This window comes from Carassius auratus, chromosome 13, assembly GCF_003368295.1.
Source record: "Carassius auratus strain Wakin chromosome 13, ASM336829v1, whole genome shotgun sequence".
In the NCBI taxonomy this organism is placed as follows: Eukaryota; Metazoa; Chordata; class Actinopteri; order Cypriniformes; family Cyprinidae; genus Carassius; species Carassius auratus.
The window spans coordinates 8,334,472-8,344,325 of NC_039255.1; positions in this window are offsets into that span (position 1 = coordinate 8,334,472).

Consider the following 9,854-nt stretch of genomic DNA (forward strand, 5'->3'; position numbering starts at 1 on the left):
CCTTTCCTCTCTACATATAGTTACTCAATTGATGTTAAACAAACCAAACCTTAATTAACTTTAAGTTTCCTTTGTTCATCCTTTGTGTATTTGATTGTAGAACCCCCTCGGTGATTGGACAGTCATCTCAGGTTTCCAGTGAGCAAGGCTGCCCGACCGGTGTTACCGATACTGGCTGCGAGTGAAACTCGGTCCCTCTTGTCTCAAGAGACATCAGCAATTTTGGCACTCCAAAGGTTGTGCTAAAAGTCACAAGCCGTGCTGTCCTGCGACACGCCAGAGTAACGGAGGACCGGGGACACTGCGGTTCAGTGTTTGGGGAGCACCGGGGAGGTTGACCAAGCCACTGGTTCCCACCTGAATGACTTCAATTCAACCAGGTGAACCAAAAGTGATAAAACCTATCCACTTATTATAAACCACAGAATATTAGATATTCCCCCGGATATATTTTAAGTGTTCTGACCCTTTTGCTTCTTTAAGCCACACCATATTTCTAGGTTTCCTACCCAGATAGCCCACTCACCTGTTGGCCCTATCTTAAAACCTAGCAGTAGGCTTAGGCCTCCTTATTCTCACTAACACGTTGTGTTTCTATTGTTTTCATCTCATTTCAAGTGTTGTTTCACTTTGATCTTTTTCTACCACCTGTTCTGTTGTGATTTGTTTCTTTCATTTCACATAGAGACAGTAACCTGGGAGCCACCAACGAAGTTAAATAGTAGAGCGACCACCAGCAGCCGGTGTCATCACACGACCCGCTAGGCTACTGCCTGTCAAATCTCCATTTCAGGTCCTTCGTTGACCCAAGTTAATTGGCTACTTAACTGTCTGACTGTTTGCATCAGTCAGCCCCAAAATTCTCATAAACGGCACAGCCCGTATGAATATAGCTCGTTAAATGTAGAACGAACTTGCATTGGTCTTTTTGTGTGTGTGTGCTGTGCTTCTCTCACCGACAGAGAATCAGGATGTTCCAGGCATCCAGTCCAGCAGTCCACGGGGGCCACCTCTCGACATGGTTGAAAGCAGTGATGACCCCCTTCCTGCCCAAGGACGCCAGTAACCTGCAGCACCCAGAGCAACTAGACACCGAGCTAGATGAACTGATGGCACGCGATCCAAACCAAAGCGACTACTACAGAGAACTCGCCAGGATCTTCGGAAGCCCAGTTCCCATTCTCGTCGCCCAGGCACGGCTCAGTGAACGGAGCAACATCGCGGAGGAGGCCTGGAAGGACCAGGCCCCAACCCAGAGTCATCTTGATCAGCTCCTCCTCGAGACCCAGAACCAGCACGAGAAAGAGGACGACACAGATCCAGAGCTACAGAAAGGAGTTGAAAGACTTCACAATGCCCTGCAAGATCTTCGCCTCGACACAGATCAAAGAGAACATCTGGAGAGAGAAGCCAGAAAAGAACTCAACAAAAAAAACTCCAGCAAGGCGACGCTCTCCTAAAAAGAGCAGAGACTGAACTAAAAAAAAAAAAGACTATAAAACCTGGGCCTGCAAAACACACTTGCAAGCGGCCCAAGCTAAATTCAACAAGCTTACTCTGCAGAGAGACAAGCTCCAAGATGAACTTTACACTGTTCACACAGAACTGAGACAATTTCACAGATTACAGAGTGGCTGGATCGGAGAAACGCGCACCACAAAATTTCTCCCGGGCCGCCACTCCAACCCTTTCAGCCAAGAACCCAGAGCTGGAAAAGGGGGTGTAGTCTCCCTTCTAAGGAAATCACCAGCCAGCTTACAAGAACATCTGTCAACAACGGAGGGAAGAGAACCCTTCCAGAGAACGCATGTCACCAAACCCTGCACTGCTCACAGAGAACTTCACAAGCTAGCCAGAAGCATCTCTACATTCAATCCAGATCCTGCAGGAGGACATGACGTTCATGCTTCTTTACAAGCCATTGACTTTCATTTGCAAACTGTCGCTAACGTGACACATGTGAACACATTGTACCTGTTAAAAATCACGTCCAGCCGTGATGTGCATTGCTTTCTGGATCGTCAACCAGAGACTGTCAAAGCGTACTACCAGCAACTGCTACAGACTTTGATTCTTGAATTCTCTGATCCAAAATCAGATCATGGGCTCCTTATTGCTATGGACCTCAAACAGGGCCGATTTGAAAACCCACAGACTTTCTGTAGTCAGCTACGAAACACCTACTTCGGAGCATGCAACGAACCAGGTATGGAACAGGATTTCAACTTAAAAACTCTGTTCCTCCCAAACCTACATGCCAGTTGGAGTTTTCATCTCAGAGTCCCAGCGTGTCCCCGTAACAGAACTACACAAGAGTTACGGAACTTAGCCCACAAAGCTTGCACCAAGCAAAAGACTATTTGTGAAAAGACTGTGAAAAACCCCAACGTCTCTGTCTCTGAGCACTGCTTGGAGTTAACCCTAGATGGCGCTCTACAACACCACAGTCACAGACATCTTTACAGAGAGTCAATACCGTTCCAAGCCAGCAGAGGGCAACACAGTGCAGCCACGTCTGAGACAGCAGAGATCCTGAGGGTGCTGAAAGTGCTTCTTCACATGAAAACTCACAAGGAAGATGAGCCAAGCACCCAGAACACTGCCCGTCATCTACAGACCACAGAGCTAACTGTCACAGCACAAGGTGACAGCAACACCCAAGCTCCACAGTCAACACCTGCACACCCTGAACGAGACAGCACAGGTCCTCACGCCAGGTACCACAAACACAAGGTACCAGAAAATGCTGTTTCGACTACCTGCCTTCGCAGCGAGCTACACAAGACCGGTCCTCATCACCCACCGATCGTCCCACCTGCCCTAATGCCAACATTCCTGGGCAGCCCTGTCAAAAAGGGGGTGGGTCAAAAAGGAGTCAACAGGGAAGACCTGATCGACACAGGATTAAACCTGACGGTGATCTCATCTTACCTTTTCAAAAGACTCCAATTTGAAGCTAAGGGACAAGATCGAACTCTTACACCTCAAACTTATGAACTGAATGTACAGGTGTACAGACAGGATGACATCCAGTTTGAACAGGTTGTTTCCATTCACCTGACATTCGTTCCGATGAGTCTAATACATCCCATGTATGTCCCACCAATGAACACTCATACATTGCTCATCGACAAAGACCTGCTAGAACACTTTGACCCTTTTCTGAACTTCAAACAGCTAAAAGACTTTGCTCAAGTGCGAGAACCTCTTTCTCTCCAGCCACACAGGTTGCTAGAGCCAGACTGTCAGGTCGCAGAGGTCACGGGAACTCCCACAGAGCCAGACGGTCAGGTCACAGAGGTCACGGGAACCCCAGCAGCCAGCCATGAGTACAACGCCCTAACAACAGGCCCAAGTTCAAGCCTCTGTACCTTAGTCAACAAACAGGGTACGGTGGTACCAGCTTACACCAAAGGGGTCGCTGTTCGACTCAACCTGCAAGGTGGTCAAACCTTACACCACACGCTGGGTTTCTTCCAATCCTCACCTGAATGTGTGGAACTCGGACTCACACTTGCAAACAAGCATGTCAAACACCAACACCTGTTCCAGCAATGTGATAACATCACAAAAACACACAATGTGATTGTGTACTGGAAGAAGGAAAAAGGACACTCGAAGTTACCAAGTCTAGACGAGGACTTTAAAGATTACACTGACACCCTTGCCAAAACTGGCACACTAAACAACATTCTGTGGTCACTCCCAACCCACCCACCCACATTCAAGGTTGAAGTGATTACACACAGCACAAGAACTTTACTAGCTAAACTGCCTACCTCAGAATCGCTTACGCAGGCTCCGTTGTCTACACAGACCAACATAGCGGACATGCGGGCTTCTGAAACCTTGATAATGACTTTGATTTACCACCTCTCAGACCCCTCCATCCACCCTGGCAACCAGTCTACAGTCACTGACAACCAAAGCCCCAGACCACTGCATGATACACAAACCATGCTGCGTGCACAGAACAATATTGTGGGTTGTGCACCGTCTGACATCACAATGCCAGGGCTTGTAATGCCACGGAGCAAAAGGGGGATAATGCCAATATATTTCCATGACGCAGCATGTGCTGCACCACGCAGCACCAGAGCCACTGACAAAACACTGAAGCAAGCGTCATGCCAGCAGCAAGATGTGGCAAAACATGGGCGAGGGCGAGCTAAACCCAGTCACCGCCCACGAAGCAAAGAGACTGTCCTGTCCAACCAAAGACAGGCCTTGTTTGTTTCTTTCTCCCCTTTCTCTCTCTCTCTCCCTATTATCTGTACCAGGATGCTGCTGTGGTTTGCCGTGCCGTGCTGTCAGCCAAAGAGAGGACAGCTGCCACCGAGAAAACCGCTGAGACTCCTGACTACCGATGACAGGGCACACTACCCCAGCACTGTAACCGAATACAGCTGTACAAGGTTCCGATGGAGAGAGGACTCCCTCACTCACACTGAGGCCGATGTCAAACACCTGTTCAGCCAATATGAGAAAGTGACGGTTACACAAATGGAGTTAGGTGGACACCACCACCGCTCCAAACAGCTCCCGGGAGCTTTGCTTAGAGCCGCTGCTGCTGCCGCCAGAATGTTTAACATTGTTATGTCCAGTGTCAATGCAGCGAACCAGACTATAAACTCCTCGAAACCACTGTTTACTGTCTTCCAGAAGGACTTTACCCAGACTCAGCTGTTTACAGCGTTAACAACAGACATGCTGTGGGAGGTTAGCTCCTCCAAAGACAGCCTAACCACGAGTAAAACCCCACCATACATGATACCCTTAAGCCTTGTGTTAACTGTGCTGTCGTACGCCATCACCATGCCAGCTGACCTGCTACAAATACACCTGGCCAACTCTCTGGATAGCGCCTTCCTACGGCACGTAAACCCCAAACAGAGAGAAGTGAACGTGCTCCTGAACCAACTCATCAGCGAGTCAAACCAAGTCTACAGACCTAAAGACATTGTCAGTGTCAGGATGTGGAAGAGCAACACCCACACCAAAACACACATTCCAAATGTGGTGGCCTACCACGACAGCAACACACAGCTGTACCTGGCCCCAAACATGCACATGTGTACTTTAACCAAAGACATTCATTATCTCTGCCTTAGCAAACCCTTCCCCAGACACAACTCTGAAGGAATCTGCGAGCTGCAACCCTGGGTCAGCGATACGCGCTGCCCTGCCGAAGCCAAGCCTCGTACACAAGTCACAGAAACGCAAGCAGAGATTGTGGGTAACAGATGGCTCGTCAACAAAATTCTCATAAACGGCACAGCCCGTATGAATATAGCTCGTTAAATGTAGAACGAACTTGCATTGGTCTTTTTGTGTGTGTGTGCTGTGCTTCTCTCACCGACAGAGAATCAGGATGTTCCAGGCATCCAGTCCAGCAGTCCACGGGGCCACCTCTCGACATGGTTGAAAGCAGTGATGACCCCCTTCCTGCCCAAGGACGCCAGTAACCTGCAGCACCCAGAGCAACTAGACACCGAGCTAGATGAACTGATGGCACGCGATCCAAACCAAAGCGACTACTACAGAGAACTCGCCAGGATCTTCGGAAGCCCAGTTCCCATTCTCGTCGCCCAGGCACGGCTCAGTGAACGGAGCAACATCGCGGAGGAGGCCTGGAAGGACCAGGCCCCAACCCAGAGTCATCTTGATCAGCTCCTCCTCGAGACCCAGAACCAGCACGAGAAAGAGGACGACACAGATCCAGAGCTACAGAAAGGAGTTGAAAGACTTCACAATGCCCTGCAAGATCTTCGCCTCGACACAGATCAAAGAGAACATCTGGAGAGAGAAGCCAGAAAAGAACTCAACAAAAAAAACTCCAGCAAGGCGACGCTCTCCTAAAAAGAGCAGAGACTGAACTAAAAAAAAAAAAGACTATAAAACCTGGGCCTGCAAAACACACTTGCAAGCGGCCCAAGCTAAATTCAACAAGCTTACTCTGCAGAGAGACAAGCTCCAAGATGAACTTTACACTGTTCACACAGAACTGAGACAATTTCACAGATTACAGAGTGGCTGGATCGGAGAAACGCGCACCACAAAATTTCTCCCGGGCCGCCACTCCAACCCTTTCAGCCAAGAACCCAGAGCTGGAAAAGGGGGTGTAGTCTCCCTTCTAAGGAAATCACCAGCCAGCTTACAAGAACATCTGTCAACAACGGAGGGAAGAGAACCCTTCCAGAGAACGCATGTCACCAAACCCTGCACTGCTCACAGAGAACTTCACAAGCTAGCCAGAAGCATCTCTACATTCAATCCAGATCCTGCAGGAGGACATGACGTTCATGCTTCTTTACAAGCCATTGACTTTCATTTGCAAACTGTCGCTAACGTGACACATGTGAACACATTGTACCTGTTAAAAATCACGTCCAGCCGTGATGTGCATTGCTTTCTGGATCGTCAACCAGAGACTGTCAAAGCGTACTACCAGCAACTGCTACAGACTTTGATTCTTGAATTCTCTGATCCAAAATCAGATCATGGGCTCCTTATTGCTATGGACCTCAAACAGGGCCGATTTGAAAACCCACAGACTTTCTGTAGTCAGCTACGAAACACCTACTTCGGAGCATGCAACGAACCAGGTATGGAACAGGATTTCAACTTAAAAACTCTGTTCCTCCCAAACCTACATGCCAGTTGGAGTTTTCATCTCAGAGTCCCAGCGTGTCCCCGTAACAGAACTACACAAGAGTTACGGAACTTAGCCCACAAAGCTTGCACCAAGCAAAAGACTATTTGTGAAAAGACTGTGAAAAACCCCAACGTCTCTGTCTCTGAGCACTGCTTGGAGTTAACCCTAGATGGCGCTCTACAACACCACAGTCACAGACATCTTTACAGAGAGTCAATACCGTTCCAAGCCAGCAGAGGGCAACACAGTGCAGCCACGTCTGAGACAGCAGAGATCCTGAGGGTGCTGAAAGTGCTTCTTCACATGAAAACTCACAAGGAAGATGAGCCAAGCACCCAGAACACTGCCCGTCATCTACAGACCACAGAGCTAACTGTCACAGCACAAGGTGACAGCAACACCCAAGCTCCACAGTCAACACCTGCACACCCTGAACGAGACAGCACAGGTCCTCACGCCAGGTACCACAAACACAAGGTACCAGAAAATGCTGTTTCGACTACCTGCCTTCGCAGCGAGCTACACAAGACCGGTCCTCATCACCCACCGATCGTCCCACCTGCCCTAATGCCAACATTCCTGGGCAGCCCTGTCAAAAAGGGGGTGGGTCAAAAAGGAGTCAACAGGGAAGACCTGATCGACACAGGATTAAACCTGACGGTGATCTCATCTTACCTTTTCAAAAGACTCCAATTTGAAGCTAAGGGACAAGATCGAACTCTTACACCTCAAACTTATGAACTGAATGTACAGGTGTACAGACAGGATGACATCCAGTTTGAACAGGTTGTTTCCATTCACCTGACATTCGTTCCGATGAGTCTAATACATCCCATGTATGTCCCACCAATGAACACTCATACATTGCTCATCGACAAAGACCTGCTAGAACACTTTGACCCTTTTCTGAACTTCAAACAGCTAAAAGACTTTGCTCAAGTGCGAGAACCTCTTTTCTCTCCAGCCACACAGGTTGCTAGAGCCAGACTGTCAGGTCGCAGAGGTCACGGGAACTCCCACAGAGCCAGACGGTCAGGTCACAGAGGTCACGGGAACCCCAGCAGCCAGCCATGAGTACAACGCCCTAACAACAGGCCCAAGTTCAAGCCTCTGTACCTTAGTCAACAAACAGGGTACGGTGGTACCAGCTTACACCAAAGGGGTCGCTGTTCGACTCAACCTGCAAGGTGGTCAAACCTTACACCACACGCTGGGTTTCTTCCAATCCTCACCTGAATGTGTGGAACTCGGACTCACACTTGCAAACAAGCATGTCAAACACCAACACCTGTTCCAGCAATGTGATAACATCACAAAAACACACAATGTGATTGTGTACTGAAGAAGGAAAAAGGACACTCGAAGTTACCAAGTCTAGACGAGGACTTTAAAGATTACACTGACACCCTTGCCAAAACTGGCACACTAAACAACATTCTGTGGTCACTCCCAACCCACCCACCCACATTCAAGGTTGAAGTGATTACACACAGCACAAGAACTTTACTAGCTAAACTGCCTACCTCAGAATCGCTTACGCAGGCTCCGTTGTCTACACAGACCAACATAGCGGACATGCGGGCTTCTGAAACCTTGATAATGACTTTGATTTACCACCTCTCAGACCCCTCCATCCACCCTGGCAACCAGTCTACAGTCACTGACAACCAAAGCCCCAGACCACTGCATGATACACAAACCATGCTGCGTGCACAGAACAATATTGTGGGTTGTGCACCGTCTGACATCACAATGCCAGGGCTTGTAATGCCACGGAGCAAAAGGGGGATAATGCAATATATTTCCATGACGCAGCATGTGCTGCACCACGCAGCACCAGAGCCACTGACAAAACACTGAAGCAAGCGTCATGCCAGCAGCAAGATGTGGCAAAACATGGGCGAGGCGAGCTAAACCCAGTCACCGCCCACGAAGCAAAGAGACTGTCCTGTCCAACCAAAGACAGGCCTTGTTTGTTTCTTTCTCCCCTTTCTCTCTCTCTCTCCCTATTATCTGTACCAGGATGCTGCTGTGGTTTGCCGTGCCGTGCTGTCAGCCAAAGAGAGGACAGCTGCCACGAGAAAACCGCTGAGACTCCTGACTACCGATGACAGGGCACACTACCCAGCACTGTAACCGAATACAGCTGTACAAGGTTTCCGATGGAGAGAGGACTCCCTCACTCACACTGAGGCCGATGTCAAACACCTGTTCAGCCAACATGAGAAAGTGACGGTTACACAAATGGAGTTAGTGGACACCACCACCGCTCCAAACAGTTCCCGGGAGCTTTGCTTAGAGCCGCTGCTGCTGCCGCCAGAATGTTTAACATTGTTATGTCCAGTGTCAATGCAGCGAACCAGACTGTAAACTCCTTGAAACCACTGTTTACTGTCTTCCAGAAGACTTTACCCAGACTCAGCTGTTTACAGCATTAACAACAGACATGCTGTGGGAGGTTAGCTCCTCCAATGACAGCCTAACCACGAGTAAAACCCCACCATACATGATACCCTTAAGCCTTGTGTTAACTGTGCTGTCTTACGCCATCACCATGCCAGCTGACCTGCTACAAATACACCTGGCCAACTCTCTGGATAGCGCCTTCCTACGGCACGTAACCCCCAAACAGAGAGAAGTGAACGTGCTCCTGAACCAACTCATCAGCGAGTCAAGCCAAGTCTACAGACCTAAAGACATTGTCAGTGTCAGGATGTGGAAAGCAACACCCACACCAAAACACACATTCCAAATGTGGTGGCCTACCACGACAGCGACACACAGCTGTACCTGGCCCCAAACATGCACATGTGTACTTTAACCAAAGACATTCATTATCTCTGCCTTAGCAAACCCTTCCTCAGACACAACTCTGAAGGAATCTGCGAGCTGCAACCCTGGGTCAGCGATACGCGCTGCCCTGCCGAAGCCAAGCCTCGTACACAAGTCACAGAAACGCAAGCAGAGATTGTGGGTAACAGATGGCTCGTCAACACTCCTGTGCGCTCAGCTATGCTGACCTACGACCAGCATGACACCGCCACCCGTGCCAACCTGCTGGACCAAGTACTGAAAGGTACCACCCAACACATTGACATTACTCCTGTCGACACAGCCCTCCAAGCACAGCCTCGACAGCCCGTTCTGAACCAGTCATCTGCGGTCCTAGCTGGACTGCTGCGACACTGCACGGGCATCT